Source organism: Eucyclogobius newberryi, unplaced genomic scaffold (assembly GCF_026437365.1).
Source record: "Eucyclogobius newberryi isolate DKJ021-1_F unplaced genomic scaffold, fEucNew1.0.hap1 SCAF_1, whole genome shotgun sequence".
NCBI classification, from domain to species: Eukaryota; Metazoa; Chordata; class Actinopteri; order Gobiiformes; family Gobiidae; genus Eucyclogobius; species Eucyclogobius newberryi.
The window spans coordinates 34,202,403-34,223,069 of NW_027315723.1; the positions used below are offsets into that span (position 1 = coordinate 34,202,403).

General features: G+C 40.2%; 1 protein-coding gene across 1 annotated transcript in view; it reads right to left on the reverse strand.

The window, feature by feature from the left end:
• psmc1b (proteasome 26S subunit, ATPase 1b) overlaps positions 1 to 20,667 on the reverse strand; it is a 471,402-nt gene that overhangs the window by 381,858 nt on the left and 68,877 nt on the right. The window lies entirely within an intron of this gene.

Consider the following 20,667-nt stretch of genomic DNA (forward strand, 5'->3'; position numbering starts at 1 on the left):
AGACGGAGACACATTGGACATGGCCAATCCAGTGCAAATGAACACAAGTGTCAGTCAAATTTGCTGCGCCGCCGCACAGAGACCGTAGCACTTAGAATATAAATATGGATAACTTTTGATTCCCCGCTTGTGTAGATGATATTTCCCAAAGTAAAGCTTGATCGAGCTATTGCCCACGGAGGAGTTTGTTAAAGTGTGAAGCATAAATTTGAACATTTCATAGATTTAGCGTTTTTCCCATTTGTGACAGTATATTTGCAGCTCCACGGCACAGAGACCGTAGCACTTAGAATCCAAATATGACTAACTTTTGATGCTTCCCTTGTGTAGATGATTTCCCCCAAATATGAACTTGATCGAGCTATCGCCCTAGGAGGAGTTTGTTAAAGTGTGAAGCGTAAAAATGTGGTCATTTTAGAGATTTCGCTGTTTTCCCATTTCTGACATATATTTGCGGGTCCGCCACACAGAGACCGTAGCACTTAGAATAAAAATATGGATAGCTTTTGATGCCCCGCTTGTATAGATGATTCTCCCTAAATATGAGTTTGATCGGACAATCGCCCTAGGAGGAGTTTGTTAAAGTGTGAAGCGTAAAAATGTGGTGATTTGAGGGATTTCGCGATTTTCCCATAAGGATAACATGGGATATTTCTGTCATGGCTACGGTTACGCTGTAATAATTATGACTTTGTCTCTCATACTTTTATGATCAGGATGGCAAATTAGAATTTTGTGCAAAATATCATGTCATTTGGAAAAACTCTATTGTTTATAGGCCACTCTGAAGGCCAAATAGTCAGAATTCTGGGAAACGTTTGAGGCTCCGTCGCACAGAGACCTTAAAAGCTATCCTTAAAATTTGGATAACTTTAGATGCCCCACTTGTCTAGAGGACGTACACCGATTTTGAGGTCGGTGGGCAAAACGCACTAGGAGGAGTTCGTCAAAGTTTGAAACAGAAAAATGTGGATATTCGAGAGATTTAGCGGTTTTCCCATAGGGATAACATGGGAGATTTATGTCATCGCTACGACTACGCCGTAAAAATTAAGGCATTTGTCTGATTGGCTTTTTTGATCGGGACGCCAAAATAGAATTTTGGGTAAAGTTTAGAAAATTTTGGTAAAACAAATTTTTGACCTTCAATGTTAATTTAAAGGTCACTCTGTAGGGGGCGCTATCGCGCCCATTTCAATTTTGTCAGCCTAAACTGGTCCAAACTAGAAAGTTTAACAACTGATTCAAATTTGGTCCTAATCGGACTGGTTTTGATCAAATGGGAGCAATTTTTAGATCTGCAATATTCCAAAATAAGTTGTCCAACTTTGCGGCTGCGCCGCACACAGACCGTAAAAGGTATCTCAAAAAATTGGATAACTTTAGATGCCCCACTTGTCCAGAGAACGTACGCCGATTTTGAAGTTGGTGGGCAAAACGCCCTAGGAGGAGTTCGTCAAAGTTTGACGTGAACAAAATGGCTAACACAGCGTGTTTTCATTTTCAAAGGAAGATGGCGGCCATAGGGTAAGTCTGGGGGCGTGGCCACAATGATTTTTTTTGTTTGTCCTCACGAGAGGAATGCGTGTCCCGAATTCCGTAGCTTTACGTCAAAGTTGACCTCGGGGCGTCTCCCATAGGCGCAATGTATTTTGACTTTTGTCGGTGGCGCTGTCGCGCCATTTTTTAACGAAAAAAAAAATGGCCCAGAAAAAATTAAATTTTTCGCCGATTCTGAATTTTGGGCAAAGTTTGGTGAGTTTTTGAGCATGTTCAGGGGGTCAAATTAGAGTTCAAAGCGATGAAGAACAAGAAAAATTAAAGCCGCAAGCGGCATCCAACGGCCCTCGCGGGCCGCCGGCCTTCCGACTCTGCTCTCTGCATTTTACAGAGATGGCGCTAACGCAATTGTCTAAGAACTAAGACAGCGACACATTGGACATGTACAATGCTGTGCTTAACCAGTGCAAATTAACACAAATGTCGGTCAAATGTGCAGCTCCAGCGCACAGAGACCGTGACACTTGGAATAAAAATATGGATAACTTTTGATGCTCCGCTTGTGTAGATTATTTTTCCCAAATATGAGCTTGATCGAGCTATTGCCCACAGAGGAGTTCATTAAAGTGTGAAGCATAAATGTGAACATTTCAAGGATTTGGCGTTTTTCCCATTTGTGACAGTATATTTGCAGCTCCACGGCACAGAGACCGTAGCACTTAAAATCAAAATATGGATAACTTTTGATGCCCCATTTGTGTAGATGATTTCCCCAAATATGAGCTTGATCGGGCAATCGGCCTAGGAGGAGTTGGTGAAAGTGTGAAGCGTGAAAATGTGGTCATTTTGGAGATTTCGCTGTTTTCCCATTTCTGACATATATTTGCGGGTCCGCCACACAGAGACCGTAGCACTTAGAATCAAAATATGGATAAGTTTTGATGGCCCGCTTGTGTAGATGATTTTCCCCAAATATGAGCTTGATCGGACAATCGCCCTAGGAGGAGTTTGTTAAAGTGTGAAGTGTAAAAATGTGGTGATTTGAGCGATTCTACGATTTTCCCATAAGGATAACATGGGATGTTTCTGTCAACGCTACGGTTACGCCGTACAAAATATGACTTTGGCTCTCATACTTGTATGATCAGGATGGCAAATTAGAATTTAGTGCAAAATGTCATGTCATTTGGAAAAACTCTATTGTTTATAGGCCACTCTGAAGGCCAAATAGTCAGAATTCTGGGAAACGTTTGCGGCTCCGTCGCACAGAGACCGTAAAAGTTATCCTTAAAATTTGGATAACTTTAGATGCACCACTTGTCTAGAGGACGTACACCGATTTTGAGGTTGGTGGGCAAAACGCACTAGGAGGACTTCGTTAAAGTGTAAAACATAAAAATGTGGTAATTTGAGAGATTTTGCGGTTTTCCCATAGGGATAACATGGGAGGTTTCTGTCATCGCTACGACTACGCCGTAAAAATTTAGGCATTTTTGTGATTGGCTTTTGTGATCGGGACGGCAAAATAGAATTTTGGGTAAAGTTTAGACAATTTTGGTAAAACTAATTTTTGACCTTCAATGTTAATTTAAAGGTCACTCTGTAGGGGGCGCTATCGCGGCCATTTCAATTTTGTCAGCCTAAACTGGTCCAAACTAGAAAGTTTAACAACTGATTCAAATTTGGTCCTAATCGGACTGGTTTTGATCAAATGGGAGCAATTTTTAGATCTGCAATATTCCAAAATAAGTTGTCCAACTTTGCGGCTGCGCCGCACACAGACCGTTAAAGGTATCTCAAAAAATTGAATAACTTTAGATGCCCCACTTGTCCAGAGGACGTACGCCGATTTTGAAGTCGGTGGGCAAAACGCCCTAGGAGGAGTTCGTCAAAGTTTGACGTGAACAAAATGACTAACACAGCGTATTTTCATTTTCAAAGGAAGATGGCGGCCATAGGGTAAGTCTGGGGGCGTGGCCACAATGATTTTTTTTGTTCGTCCTCACGAGAGGAATGCGTGTCCCGAATTTCGTAGCTTTACGCCAAAGTTGACCTCGGGGCGTCTCCCATAGGCGCAATGTATTTTGACTTTTGTCGGTGGCGCTGTCGCGCCATTTTTTAACGAAAAAAAAAATGGCCCAGAAAAAATCAAATTTTTCGCCGATTCTGAATTTTGGGCAAAGTTTGGTGAGTTTTTGAGCATGTTCAGGGGGTCAAATTAGAGATCAAAAAGCAGAAGAACAAGAAAAATAAAAATAATAATATTTTTAGCAAAAACAATATAGCCGTTTCCACTATAACAACAAATTATACATCGTTTGAAAGCTCTAAGCCTTCCCGATGCCGCCATGGGGTGGAATCATCATTACGAGCGCTTACGCGCTTGTCACTCCCTATTCCGTCGGGATGCCCCGCCCACTCCCCATAGACTTCCATTAATTTGAGCAGATACAAGCATGGCCCATGCCTGCGGCATGGATTCTCGCGTACGGGACGATGCCAGGAGGGTTTTTGGAGGAATGCAGCGCTTCGCGCTGCTGTTGTCAACAATTAGTGAATGGGCTACGCCCATTCACTAATTGTTGACTATTTCTGTCATAGCAGGAGTAAGTATGCATGATCCATGCCTTCGGCATGGGCTAGTTCACTGTACTTGCCAGGGGCGACGGGGTACCAAACATGCGGGCTGCGCCCGCATGTTTGTTCAGACAGTTGCAACGCTGCCTTTGGCAGCGTTGCGGGAGCAATAGGCCCTCCGCCCTGCTGGGGCTCGGGCCTAATAATAATAATATTTTTAGCAAAAACAATATAGCCGTTTCTACTATAACAACAAATTATACATCGTTTGAAAGCTCTAAGCCTTCCCGATGCCGCCATGGGGTGGAATCATCATTACGAGCGCTTACGCGCTCGTCACTCCCTATTCCGTCGGGATGCCCCGCCCACTCCCCATAGACTTCCATTGATTTGAGCAGATACAAGCATGGCCCATGCCTGCGGCATGGATTCTCGCATACGGGACAATGCCAGGAGGGTTTTTGAAGGAATGCAGCGCTTCGCGCTGCTGTTGTCAACAATTAGTGAATGGGCTACGCCCATTCACTAATTGTTGACTATTTCTGTCATAGCAGGAGTAAGTATGCATGATCCATGCCTTCGGCATGGGCTAGTTCACTGTACTTGCCACTTTGCGCTCGATTTCGTGCGCACTACGTGCGCACTTTCGCAGCCGTGCTTCGCACGGCCTTACGAGATTAATAGGCCTCTCGCCAGCTTGTGGCGCTCGGGCCTAATAATAGTGGTAAACACTCTTATTTACAGCAGTTATATGCACGTGAATATGACATTATTGCGTATGAGTATTGCACATGAATATGACATTATTGCGTATGAGTATTGCACGTGAATATGACATTATTGCGTATGAGTATTGCACGTGAATATGACATTATTGCGTATGAGTATTGCACGTGAATATGACATTATTGCGTATGAGTATTGCACGTGAATATGACATTATTGCGTATGAGTATTGCACGTGAATATGACATTATTGCGTATGAGTATTGCACGTGAATATGACATTATTGCGTATGAGTATTGCACGTGAATATGACATTATTGCGTATGAGTATTGCACATGAATATGACATTATTGCGTATGAGTATTGCACATGAATATGATATTATTGCATATGAGTATGACAGTAATTGCACATGAATTTTGATATGTACTGTATAAATTAGTTCATTACCTATGCAGGAAGGTTTCCAACTTGATTTACTTCAAGTTTATAATGGTTGAAATTACACAATAATAGGTGAATATTTGGTACCACTTTATAGGAACTACACCTTAATAAGTGCATGTTTTTTCTAATTATGACTTAGTCTGTAGGATATAACCTGTGGTAAATGTGTATCATAGTTTTACATCAGTCAAGTGGCAGTTTGTGAAGAAAACATGAAAAGTTAAAGAAAAAAGTAAAATAAAATAGAAGTTGAGCTCTAAAGTTTCCCTCTGTGATGTCATCAGTAAGCGACACGATTTGCACACAACTGACACATTTTCTGACAGTTTGATCAATCATGAAACAAAATAAAGGTGTTTTCAGGTATTATTATTTTTGTCCTTACAATATCGTTGCCAGGTAACAGTTGTGGATTTACCTCTGCTCATGTCCAACCAGGAAGTAATATTATAAACACAATTAAAGTGGTCGAACTGGGGAAAATAGGCAACATGTTTAGTAATATTTAAAATAAATCATGTTTTTGTCAAATCTGTCATAGGAACTTTAATTTATAATGAGAACAGTTTAAAAAGGATTCAAGCTGGTCAACTAGGGGCTAGAAGTTAAAGTTAGGGAATTAATTATTTAAGTTATGAATGAAGTATTTATTCATGCTTGATAAGGCTTAAAAGTGTAGTTATTATAATATTTATCACCTGGAAAATATTCTAAATTGGAATTCCAGTTTATGAATATTTGACCAGTCAGTTTGTGGTTTTTTTAGTTTTTTTTTTTAATGCATTATGTATTTTTCCCTTGCAGTTTCTCATCCCAGTCAACTTGATCGAGAGAAAATGAATTAATTAGCAGTGATTTCAATACCGTATCATTTCATAATCCCAGATCAACATAAAGTTCTCAAATGTGTTTGGTCTCTACATTTAATTGCTGTGTTTAGTCTGATGTCGCGCCACAAAAGTCCTCTCCACCTGAAGCCTGCTTTCCTATGCAAAGCACCTGTCAATATGTCCACGTAAACAAGGGACCGAGAGTTTAAGCAGGTCAAACAAAATGGACAAGACACCTCATGCACTGTTGTCAATCTGTGTCAAAAATCACATTCTATTTGTCATTTAACTGTTTTTTATCTATTTATCGCTCTAGTTTGTCTTGTCACCTTAATGTAACTCGTAAATGTCTGACATGGCACATATTAGCACTGGTGGCCGTCTCTTTCTTGGACAGACGAACACACCAGCCTCCTCTTCCTCCTCCTCTTCTTCCTTTTCTTCATCTTCCTCTTCCTCCTCTGCCTCCTCTGCCTCCTCTGCCTCCTCCAGCAGCAGCAGCAGTTCACTCACACATGCTCCAAGCAGGCGAGATATGGAAATGTAGTCAAATGACCAACTGGCATCAGCGGCAGAAGACAAGAACATGGACAAGAACATGGAGTCTGCTGAGGCTGGTTTTGTCTGTTCAAAGCTTCATGTTCTCTCTGTTTGTTTACCTTTTTGTGTTGCTTATTGTGAGAAATTCCAGATATGTGTCATTGTAGAAACTAGAAATAGTGTCTTTAAAAAGTGTTTTTAATTTTTATGAGACGGGGAGAGTGAACGATATACCCTAACTTTAATAGACCGTACTACATTTTCAATTATTACTCAACATCAGATATCATTTCTAATAATGTATTATTATTATTATTATTATTATTATTATTATTATTATTATAATTATCTGTTTTATAAAGCTCTTGTCAAGGGAACTCAAAGATACTTCACGTAGAACAGACAACAAGTAAAAGACAAACGAAAACAAGTCATGAGGAAAAGCAGTCATTAGTGGGGGTTTGAGCTGTTGGTCAAAGATATTTTAACTTTAAGTTCATAAAAACACATTTTTAAGGAAAATTACACTCAGTTCAATAGCCTTAAATAGAAACAAAATAATAAAACATAGAGGCTGATAATGGTATTTTGGCAATTGTAGTCGTCATGTTTCTGTACAGATATTACAGATATTATGATTTTAAGATGCTTTGACACTGATGCACTTACCAGCAGTGGCCACACATTTAATGATGTTGTTTTTGTATATAATTTTGTCAAATGCATTTATATGTATGTTTGACACTCAAATGCAACACATCAGTGGAGTAAGTACTGAAATGTGTTACTTAAGAAAAAGTATCAGCTTAAGTAAAAGTATTAACGTACTCCTTTAAAAATGTACTCTACAGTAAAAGTATTTAACATCGATTAAAAAAAAAAAAATCAAATGTAGAGATATTGAATTGAGACAGAAGTGACTAAAAACATGTCCTGATTTTCATTGTCATTTTTATCCATACTTTTTTGTCTGTTCAAAGCCAGAGCTCAAATGCTTTAGGCCAGATGAACATGCTAAAAACCATCAGGAAAAACATTTTTACTTTTCAGTCCAGTTCAAAGTAGTAGAAAGTACAAATTCCAGCTCTCAAATGAAGCAAAGTAAAAAGTATCCACCGTAAGACTTACTCAAACGCAGCACATACATAGATATCTACCATACTTATATAAGCACAATACTTATATAAGCACATTACTTTTACTTTTGTACTTTGTCACTATTCATCGCTGCGAAATTTGCTAATACATTTGTTTCATCTTTCAATCTTTATCAATCAAATGTTGTGACCTTGTGACCTGTGTTACATCATCTGAAATCCCATTGACTTTTTTATCATTTATATTTTATACTGTGGAACTTTTACATTCTCCTCCTCCACATTGACTAACTAACATGACTTACCGTAATGCATCTTGTAGATTTAGCGAATAGTTTTGTGTAGACTCGACAGAGAGAGACAGAGAGTGAGTGAAAGAGAGTGAGGGGGAGTGAGGGGGAGTGAGGAGGAGGACTCAGCGAGGCGTTTGGCTCTGGTCCTAATTGGCCGCTGCGTGTTGACAGGATGCTGACAGGGCACATGCAGCTGACAGGTGCTCCGCCTCAACTTAACATTTTGTGAGGGTGAGAAGGGGAAAAAAACTGCCTCTGAGGAAAACCCGTCCTGTGCATTTTCAGTGAGAACAACGTGAATGGAAAACCCCCTTTGACAATTGCATGTTTTTTCTGTTTGTCTGAAGGAAAGACAGGAAATCTGCCAGTTTTATTGAATGTGGTGCGACTGGATGGCTCTGACTGCTCTCGGACTGAGCCTGATGTGAACGTGTTAGAGGACGTGTGATAACGCCTGCAGAAAAGAATATAGTGCTGCATCATTTGAACGTTATTATGCTATCTTGATTAAACTGTCTGGAGCTTGGAGTCATTTTCTTCTGAATGGCTTGAGATCTGTTGAAAAGCAAAAGAAGCAAGCTGTGACTGACTCGCTCTGGTTAAAAACTTCAAATGCAATTGTGTGTCCAGACCGACTATTTACAGTTGTGCGTGTACAAAATGAATTAAGGGGAGACACGTTTTATTTATTTATTCATTTTTTGGTCAGTTTACTCTTTCAACATATAATATAGATATCACATGGACAAATAACTAAATTGTCTAATCGTCACCAAAATGCATTATTTTATCTTATCCACTTGCATCCATAGATTTATACAGCACATTGTAACAAAAGTGTATTTTTCACCCATGGAGACATAAAGATCAACCCTTTAAGTAGCATCCACACACACACACACACACACAAAATCTGGCCATATCTTTGCGATATCACACATTTTACACTTAGTTTTACTGTATATGTATATATTTGTATGTATTGTAGTACATATAATCTTATATTTCTATTAGGAATCTATAGAAGTTTCATGATGTTTATTCTCCAGCAGTGTCTCTTTACTTATGCCTTAATGCACAAAACATCCTCCAGCGAATGCAGTTAGAACTAAAGCATAGGAAAGATGCAGGAAACACAAATGTCCAAATCATTTTGAACATTTGATCTCGTCAGAACTCAGAAGCTAAGCAGGGATGGACCTGGTGCTTGGAATGCCAGGTGCCACAAGGGGGCAGTAGTGCACACTGTTGTTGTGTCCTTAAGCAAGACACTTCACCCACCTTGCCTCCCGTATCCAAGTGCACTGGTGTATCAGAGTGTTTGTGAAACTGAATGGCACTTAGCCCATGGCACAAACATGTTTACAGCATGTGCATCGTGTGTTCATTAACATGCACCGTCAGCACCAAATAAACACATTATTAAACATGTATATTATCAACATCAAGTTTTGGTCACATACATACTCATACTTACTCAGCGGTGAGACTTGTACTCCAGCAAGAGTACATGAATCAATAAATACAGTGATACGTTTAAGTCCCATCTGCGTTTATGTGGTGTTAAATATGGTTTTGTTTACATGCTCATTTATAGGTCACACTGTGTTTTAATGGACGCTTGCCTCTCTCCAAACTCAGCTCACGTCATGTACAATTTGCTGAACAGGAAAATTCACTGGGTCGGTCTTTCTAAAAGTGGAACATCTGTTGAATATTTCATGACCAAACCCAGACGTAACCTCACACAATACTTCTACATTGTCCCTTTAGGGAGTTTGGACTTTTATTATATTTATTGATTTGTGACTGTGTTGAGAACATATTTGAAAGTGGTGGTGGAGGTCTGATCAGTAATGCCAAGCAGGAAGTGAAATACAGAACATTTCATGCAGACATGAATGATATATCAATGTATTATTCATACAAAATGGAGACTTCATTACGTTTGCTTGCTTTTACTTTAGCGCTCCTGTATCTGTAGTAAAAAACAAAAACAAAGTACTTCTTCCATCACTGCTGCAGAAAAAAGGAAGATACAACACTTAACACTACAACTACTACAAACATTTACACTCTTTCCTTTGTTTGGAGGAGGTGGAGAGGCTTCGGTTCAGCCCAAATCTGATACATTATTCTTTCATGTACTGTATCCTTGTTTTAATTTTGACAGTGCTTTTAAAACATGTATTTATTTATAAAACAGTGTTGTTCCTTTGTCGCATTTGTTGAGCTTACACAACGAAATACAACTTAAGTGAAACATTTTGTAAGACATAAATTAATATCTTGATACTTTCACGTTTTTTTCCCCTGGTTTAGTTCTGTTTTTGTTTTGTTTTTTTCAGTCCTCGTTTGTCCACGGTTAGTCCTGGTTTATTCTTGTTTTATTCGTGCTTTAGTCCTGGTTTATTCCTGTTTTATTCTTGCTTTAGTCTTGGTTTATGCCTGTTTTATTCTTGCTTTAGTCTTGGTTTATTCCTATTTTATTCTTGCTTTAGCCTCTGGTTTATTCCTGTTTTATTCTTGCTTTAGTCCTGGTTTATTCCTGTTTTATTTGTGCTTTAGTCCTGGTTTATTCCTGTTTTATTCTTGCTTTAGTCCTGGTTTATTCCTGTTTTATTCTTGCTTTAGTCTTGGTTTATGCCTGTTTTATTCTTGCTTTAGTCTTGGTTTATTCCTATTTTATTCTTGCTTTAGCCTCTGGTTTATTCCTGTTTTATTCTTGCTTTAGTCCTGGTTTATTCCTGTTTTATTCTTGCTTTAGTCCTGGTTTATTCCTGTTTTATTCGTGCTTTAGTCCTGGTTTATTCCTGTTTTATTCTTGCTTTAGTCTTGGTTTATGCCTGTTTTATTCTTGCTTTAGTCTTGGTTTATTCCTATTTTATTCTTGCTTTAGCCTCTGGTTTATTCCTGTTTTATTCTTGCTTTAGTCCTGGTTTATTCCTGTTTTATTCTTGCTTTAGTCCTGGTTTATTCCTATTTTATTCTTGCTTTAATCTTGGTTTATTGCTGTTTTATTCTTGCTTTAGTCCTGGTTTACTTCTTGGTGAAGACCTAGTTTCATCTTGCTTTAGTCCTGGTTTTGTCCCTGGTTTAATCCTTGTTTTAGTCTTGCTTGTAACAAAACGTTATTAGTGGAGGTTTAAATACCCAACCAACGTAAATAGACTGTAACAGTATCGACAAAAGTGAAGAAATGTCACTTTAGACTCTTTAATAATGATTTATTTATTTTTTTTGTCATTTTTTACTACAAAACGATATGCACATGATCAATATTTCGCTATAGCGCCCGACAGAGTGCCCAGCTTCATTTTGATCTCCTTCACGTATACATTGCATGGCGTGTTTACATTTTAACGTATTTGTAAAAGGCCGACATGTACCATCACAAACACTGTCATCTGATGCTTCTATGCAAAGATTGTCTGTGAATGGAGAGTATGTACTTTGCTAAGAGTCCGGGAGTACATGACATAACGTGGATAAAAGCTGGCACCTGGAGCGCTCTGACTGTGGGGTCTGAAGGGCCAGTGTGGGGCAGGGAGCCGCATTCACTGATATGATTGTGGCCGTCTCTGGAGTGTTGTTAAGAGCACCCTGAGGCGACAGCGCTCTCCCTCCATAGAAACAGAGCTCTCCTTCTGCCCGGCTCTCACAGTGCGTCACTCCTTCACTCCTTCATGTGATGTAAGGAGATTATTGTATGTGCTGAACAACTCAAGGCTCTAGACCGCTATAGACCTGATCTTCTATTGGAGTGATCCCCAAATGATTTACAAAGTCATTTCCTGATTTCCTCACCGTGAAAGCAGCGCCTTTTTTGCCTCACAATTGAGGCAGGTGTCGTCAGAAAATTGATGGTTGCTATATCTACAATTGCTTCCCTGACAGGTTTCGATTCATTGTCAAAATGTGAGGGGGGAAAGCCATATATTTCCCACTGCTAAACTGGAGGTAAGTTCAAAGTCTAGGGAATGTTTAGATGGTGAAGATGCAATACCGATCCACCGCTTACAGGAGCAAGTCCGTATGAACACGTCACTCCTGCATTGGCTTTGTTACATTCTGTTTAGAAATGATTGAAAACTGTTGTGCTTCCGAAGAGTGCACACGCTTTTTCGCTCGCTCCGCTTGCTATCGCTGCTTTCCTTATTTATTTTGCTTTTTAATCAGTTTTTGTCTTCCAAACATTTTTGCTTTAGACTTTTTCAAGTAAACCAAGGATTTTAAGAACATTTTTCCAGTTTTAACGACATATCTGACGCCAGCGACATGTCCGGGAGAAGAAGTGAGAAAGACTGTGAACGCTGTCGGAAATATCAACAAGAAATTAATGAGCTGAAAACACGGATATTTGTTTTGGAATCTGAAAAAGTTCTTCACGATACCATTCCTGTGTCAACCGACGGTAAGAAGAGCACACTTTTTACAAGAAAAACTGCTACTTTCAACCTAAACCCCAGTGACTCTGTGTCGTTTCCAAAACTGTCTAAAAACCAGAAAGACCAGGCTGTTTCTTGGAACAAACTTGGAGCAAAGCCTAAACGATACAAATATAAGGTGAAGTCACCTAAAATACAGCTCACCAACAGATTTTTACCACTTTCAGAGATGGAATTAAATGAAAAAAGGAAAGATGACGTGGCTAAAATACAGCGAGAAGGATCTGTGCCAGGAGCCAAGGTCATTGTTTTAGTTGGGGACGGCGCGATAAGTCACGTGACGCATGAAAAGATAAACACACATTCTTTTCCAAGCGCCACTGTTTCTGAGATAACGTCACTCCTTCCAAATATTATGGCTAAGCATGGAGGAGCTAAACAGCTGATTGTGCACGTGGGTGCAGTGGACATGCGGCGGGAACAGACTGAAGTTTTGAAAAAAGACTTCTTGAAGTTATTCGACGTGCTTGATAAAATGGAAATCAAAACATTCATAAGTGGACCTCTTCCAAACATCGACAGGAGGATAAACAAGTTTAGCCGGCTTCTTCAGCTGAACACATGGCTGTCCAAAGAGTGTCCCCCTAGAGGACTACACTACATTGAGAACTTCTATCTATTCTGGAAACGAGAGGACCTGTTTAAGAGAAATGGCCCCCACCTATGCAGAGGTGGAGTGAGGGTGCTGACAGAGAACCTGCTCCACGCTCTGAGGCATTGGACTGGGCCTGGACAGGGTCCTGAGCAGATAGTTAGAGAAGAGAGGAATGAGAGAAGAATTCCTGCTCCATCGGCCAGAGACCGAGCCAATGTTTCAACATCAAAAGCACCACAACCTCAGCCTCCACCAAAGGATTCATCAGCAGCTGCTCCACCACCACCAGCAAAGGATTCAGCTCCAGCTGCTCCACATTCACCTCCACCGCCTCCAGCAAAGGAACAATCTTCAAAGGCCTTGGACCCATCTGTGACAAGCCCAACAACATCCCTGTCATCGCCCCTGCCTTCACACCAGCCCTGGGTTCCCCCTGCAACATCTACTCCCACTAAAGATTCTTCATTCTCCTTCTCATCTCCACTCTCACCCATGGGCCTTCCCAGCCATTTTGAAAGTCTGATCAAATCAGGCATTAAGATGGCTCCACTCACGCCCAATATAGCAAGGGCTATGTCAATACTTATCAACTCTTCCCTGCACAAGCCAACTACACCAACAAAAGCCCCACCACCCATCCCCCCTCGTCTCTCACCTGGTATCTCCCATAGCTAGGATGCACTGGGTCTCAGCGTTGCCGGGACTTATTGTCACATTAAAAATCAAACCAACCCGGGGCCCTATGTAAAAAGAGCCCCCCCTAGTGCTATTTCTGTAGTCACATCATCACAGAGATGGAAAAACAAAATGCGAGTCAGGCCCAATCTGAGAAATGTGATTCATATTCCCTGTGAAAAGATAAAGCCCAGTCTCACTGAAACTAGTCTGAAACTTGCTGTGCTAAATGTCAGATCCTTATGTAACAAATCTCTCTTAATTAATAATTTTATTTCTTCTTATAATCTTGATTTTATGTTTTTAACTGAAACATGGCTTGACAAAAACACAGGAAATGTAGTTCTGATAGAATCTGCTCCACCCAACTTTAAGTTTGAATCTGAAACACGAGAAAACAAAAAAGGGGGTGGAGTCTGTGCTGTCTTTAGAGATGAAATAATTACCCGCAGGTTGTCTTTTGGGGTGTTTTCATCATTTGAGTATGTATCCTTTAAAATGGAGCTAAAACGGTCTCCATCCATTCTCTTCATTGTTTTATACAAGCCTCCCCAGCACTGCCAAAGTTTTATTGATGATTTTACTGAGATGCTTTCAGTCATATGCACAGACTTTGATGGTTTGGTCATTACAGGTGATTTCAATGTGCATGTTGATAATATTTGTGACAGAAACGCTAAAGAGCTTGATGCTGTCCTTGAAACCTTCAGTCTTACTCAGCATGTGAGAGGCCTCACCCACAGCAAAGGACACACTCTAGATCTCATAATTACAAAGGGGGTAAATATTTCAAATGTTAATGTGATCGATGTTGCTCTGTCTGATCATTTCTGTGTCTTCTTTGACCTGTCTGTTTCTCCCAAACCTCCGGTTGGTCCTGCAGTTGTTCAGAGGAGACACATAAGTGATGGCACAGGTGCACTGTTTATGGAAATGATAAACTTCGAAAATGTCTCATGTTCTAATGTAAATGATTTGTTGAACTCTGTTACATCTAGTGTTTTGAATGTTCTGGACACCATCGCCCCTATAAAGGCTAAAATGGTTAAAAATAAGCAGAAGGCGCCGTGGAGAAATGATGATTCGGTCAGGGCACAGAAAAGGGAGTGCCGCAGGGCCGAACGGAAATGGCGCAAGTCAAAGCTCCAGGTTCAAAAAGAGATTTACAAAGAAAAGCTGAATATGTACAACCTAATCTTATGTAGAACTAGGGAAAGATATTTTTCTGAAATAATTGGAAGCTGCAGTAACAACTCGCGTGTCCTGTTTGCCACAGTAAACAGATTAACAAACCCTCCAGCTCAGCTGCCGTTAGAACTCATTTCCACATCCAAGTGTAATGAGTTTGCATTATTCTTTAATGACAAAGTTCAGGGCATTAAAAATGCTATAAATCCCACAATGCAAAAAATTACCCTAAAACCACCAAGACACTTAGAGCTGACTCACTTTGCACCAGTAACTGACAAAACTGTCCATGAGATCATCACCAGTCTGAGTTCATCTACATGCTGCCTTGATGTGTTACCCACCAAATTTCTAAAGTCTGTGCTGAACAGTTTGTTAGCACCACTCACTCACATAGTCAACATGTCGCTTCAATCTGGAACATTCCCAATGTTTTTGAAAACTGCGGTCATAAAGCCTCTCCTAAAGAAGAGCAGTCTTGATGCCGCAGTACTGAGTCATTACCGGCCCATCTCTAATCTGCCATTTTGGGGCAAAGTCCTTGAAAAGGTTGTTTACCAACAGCTCACAGATTTCCTCTTAATAAACAACTCATTTGATGTTTTTCAGTCAGGTTTTAGACCTCATCACAGCACTGAGACTGCTCTTGTCAAGGTGACAAATGACATCCGCCTGAACACTGACACGGGCAAAGCCTCAGTCTTAATTCTGTTAGATCTGAGTGCTGCTTTTGACACTGTCGATCATGGGATCCTCTTACAGAGACTAGAGGACTGGGTGGGCATCACTGGCACTGCCCTAAACTGGTTAAGATCCTATCTGGAAGACAGGAAGTACTTTGTTGAAATTGGTAGCTGTGTCTCAGACCACATGACCCTGACCTGTGGAGTGCCCCAAGGGTCAGTCCTGGGTCCCCTTCTGTTCAACCTCTACATGCTGCCGTTGGGTCAGTTGATACGCAGTGAAAATGTGTCCTATCACAATTATGCAGACGACACTCAGATCTATGTTTCACTATCGGCAGGTGACTATGGACCAGTAGATTCACTCTGTCACTGCATCCAACAGATCAGTTTGTGGATGCAAAACAACTTTCTCCAGCTGAACTCAGACAAGACTGAAATAATCGTTTTTGGCCCACAGAAACAAAGAGAAAGTGTTAGCGGTCACCTCCAGAGTCTCGCTCTAAAACCTACAAACCAAATTAGAAATCTGGGGGTAATAATGGACTCAGACTTGAACTTTAATAGCCACGTCAAATCAATAACATCAGCAGCTTTTTACCATCTAAAAAACATTGCCAAAATCAAAAATATAGTGTCAAAACCAGATTTAGAGAGACTTATCCACGCGTTTGTCTCCAGTAGATTAGACTACTGTAACGGCCTGCTCACTGGTCTCTCCAAACGAGCTGTAAAACAGCTGCAGTACATCCAGAACGCTGCTGCTCGGGTCCTGACTAGAACCAGGAAGTATGATCACATTAGTCCTGTTCTCAGGTCTCTGCACTGGCTCCCTGTGGCTCAGAGAATAGACTTTAAAGCAGCTCTGCTTGTGTACAAGTCTCTCCATGGCCTAGCACCAAAGTACATCTTGGATATGTTAGTGCCATATGAACCATCTCGGACTCTGAGGACCTCAGGGACCGGCCTCCTGCTGGTGCCCAGAGTCAGGACTAAACATGGGGAATCTGCGTTTCAGTTTTATGCAGCTAAAATCTGGAACAGTCTTCCTGAAGATGTGAGACAGGCTTCTACTCTGACAATGTTCAAATCTAAGCTAAAAACTGTTTTGTTTAGCTGCGCATATGACTAAAAGGATTTTTTCTTTGCACTCTTCTCTTTTGTTTGTGATTTTATTAGTTTAGAAAATCAGTTGGATTGATAATTTTTAATTTAGTTAATTTTATTGTATTTCTGTAATTTCTTTGTGATTTGAATGCATTTTTCCTGCTGTGAAGCACTTTGAATTGCCTTGTGTATGAAATGTGCTCTACAAATAAACTTGCCTTGCCTTGCCTTGCCCTTGTTTTTCAAATCTATTCATGGTCTGGCACTAGCTTAGAAGAAATGCTCTCCTTGGACTGAGGTTTTCTGACCAGTGCCTGCTGAACTGCCCAAGGAAACAGAGCGTTCTCCTCCCAAACTGTGGAACTCTCTCTCTTTGCTCTGTGCTCACTACTCTGCGGTTGCCAGGTGGCCCATCATTATCATGTGTTTAGGGAATATGCTAAAGGTAGAACTGGAGTGAGATTATTAAAGCACTTTTTTCGACTTGATTCATCCCACTGGACTTCAGAACTATGTATCTAAAAACTCCTGCGATGGACACAATAATTGGATACTATTGAAGCATTTGGATCCAGGTTAAGAACATCATCACAAAAAATGGATGACACAAACTGAACCAACATAGTAACAGACGTTCAAAAATTTAAACAAAACAATTGTCATTCTATATAAAAGTACTACTTCTGTCGAGAAGTTCAAATCTCTTTTAAAGACACTTTTTTTGCGTTGGCTTTTTTGATTTATTTTAACTGTATATTTTTAACCATGTCTTTTATCATGATTATTGTGCTTTACAAATAAACTTGACCTTGACCAATGTAAAAATATATTAGTTCAATCTTTGTAGAGGAGTAGATGAGAGGTTGAAATGACACATGTTTTTTTTGCTGCTATGGCGCAAATGGGATGGAGAAAACGTGTAGAATGCTAAAAAAGCAGAACAAAAATCTTCAGATAACGTATTTTCTGTAACAAATATACAACAGCTCAATTCATTACATCACTGACGTCAACCTGCCGGAGTCTAAGCGCCAAAGTTTGTGTCATTAATAAACAGTCCCTTGCCCCTCGTTGAGCTGAAGTCATTCCCACTGCGGTTGACTTCGCTGAAGATGCAATAATGTACGAAAAGTTGGACATCTGTGCTGTCACTTCTTCAAGGTCTCTGTCAGCAGCCGGGGGGCCCCCATTGGCTCGTCCTCCTCACATGGCTCCGACGCCGCCGCGCGATTGGCCACCACCGGCTCCGATTGCGACCGCCGCACCGCCGAGGCTCCACCGCGTGTGCCGAGGCGCTGAGCTCGCTCCGGTCGGCCGCCATTCGAGGACAGAGCGAGAGGAGCGGTGACTCATAAAGCGGCGCAGAACACAGTGTGAAGTGCTACAACGCCTGTCCAAACGCATCCGCTCGCCAGCGCTGAAGGCTCGCTTTTACACACTACGCACCTACTGAGATCCAGCAGCTGTCAACGAGTAGACTATCCTCCACCGACGCTGTTCAGATAACTCACGTCTTTCCGAGTGCGCTGCCAAAATGCATCGCTGTATTCTTTCATCGTATTATCAGTGGCAGATTAAATGTCTTGTCATCTCAGACGATATGAGGTTTGATCATAACACTGCATGTTTTATTGTTAGAATGGCAAGAAAAGCTGTCGGAACACCACACATCTGTGAAGTTTGACTGGCTTACATTTCTTAAGAGTTCAATATTGCATGTTTGTGTTATTTCAATGGGAACTATTTGATGTCTTGTTGAAATAGCGTAAACTTTGGTAGAAGAAAACCATTAACATGTGTCCTGGGACTGTGGAAATATTGGACTGAGATCGATAAAGTGTTTTTGATTTCAGAACTATGTATTTGGGCCTCAAAACTCCTGGAATGAGCACGAGCAATGAATCCCTTTGGAGTATTCTCCTGGCAGCAGAGAAAAAGGCCCCAAAAAATGGATGATACAAATTGCACCAACAATCAAGGACTGGACCGACATTACACTGGACATTCGCGAAATAAAAAAGACAAAAAAAACATTCAGACTTGATTTGAAGATGGACACATTTGACTGTGGACTAAATGGGATGTTGGTTTTGGTTTATCTGTGCCTTTATTTCTTATTCTTTCTCGTTGGATGTCTACTGGTTTGCATTTGTGTCAACTGTTCTCTCTCGAGTCTTGTTTTATTTCATTGTGTTCTTTTTAAAATATGCTCTTATTTGAACAAAGCAACAACAACAAAAACTGAAACTGTAAAATTGTCTTTGTCTTGACAATTGACTATTATCACATTGTTTTGCTAAATTCAAACATTATAAATAATAATGTGGAGGGGAAAACATGCTTAAGTTAGTATATGAATCAGTTGAAACACTTATTATTATTAATAGGTCAATCTTTATTCATGATTATTCAGGTCACAATGTAATCATAACCACAACAAAATTATAATGTGACTACTTTCGAAGCAAAAAGTTATTCAAATTAAATCTGTAGTCCAAAAAAGTACATTTTGCTTTTTCTAATAACATTACTTTCGCTTTCAGGAAGTTGGATTTCATAAAGCTGGTCACATACTATCAGAACAGTAATGTATTATAATTAAACAAAATTAAGGATTTAACTTTTGATTTGTCCTGTGTCAAGAATTGTGAATAATCTTTATATTGTGATGTTTCTTCTCACAATAATCGTGACACTAAAATGTAAAAGCATGAAATATCTATTCACCTCATCCCGCCCACTTTTAGCCTCTTTCTGTGACGGATCAACACTTGCACTGGTTTCCTGGGCGGCCTGTGAACACCTTTTGCATTCTGTGAGGAACTTATTTGCTATTTTCAAGCATTAATCCAACAAAAAGGCTGGTAGTTTTGGCGCAAGAATTCTGTCTTCTTCCTGCAATGAATAACTGGCAGAATAACTCTCATATATTTCCAGCTGATGAGGGTGATTGACAGATGCAACACCTGCTGCTGGTTTGATGGACACATTTTGAAATGTTCTTGTAATAACGCTTTCACTGGTGGCACACTCTGTAAAGTCCTCATGGCTTTCCTCTTGAGGTCTTATGTACAGTAGTATACAGTATGTGTTCTGTGTGTTAGAGGAGATATTTTGATCTGGTACGGATTTTAAGAAAGATATTACTTCCAAGATCCAATTTAGATACTATACTATACTATATGATGCTTTATTTTTTTCATAATCAACTTGTGCATGCATATTATTGGTGTGAATTATGTTTATGGGTGAACCACAAATGTACATAAAACAACTTCAAATACAAATGGTTCCATCTTGCTGTGTTTTTATGTTTGAGCTCTGACTAAATGAACCTGGCTCTCACCAGATTGATCTGTGTCTCTCTCTGATGTGAGTTCTACACATGAATCAATCTGGAAAGTCTTGCACACGCTGATTGGTTGAAGCGTCACGACAGCGGAAAAAGCAGAAAAATCTAAATTGAGTGAAATCCTGTGTAAAATAGGCCATTGTGCGGCGCCGCCATGTTTGTTTTGGTTCGGTTATTCTGACTTCCACCCAAACCACAATGCTGCTCTGTGATTGGTCCCAGTTCTGCGGGCCCTAAATGCCCTGTGATTGGCCCGTTAAACCACTTTTCGCAAAGGAATCAGCGGGAGCCTAACAAGATGGAGTCTCAAGAGTCTGTGAACTCACAAAAAACGCAATTCATACTTCAGTTTATGGCAAAACACATTTTTTAAACATTTGTGTTTGACCCTGGGCCTAAAAAGATCGAACAAGTTGACGTTAGTACAGGGCTGTGGGTGGAGATATGGGGCAGGGGAAAACGGACATTTTCTGAGTACTCAAGGATGCAAATGCAGGACAATACAGAATAACTCAAACCTGCCTAAACTGTTGAAAATACAGCTTTGAGTAAGCAAACAATGAGAAAAAAACATAATACAATGTGATTTATCTTAAATGATCTCCTT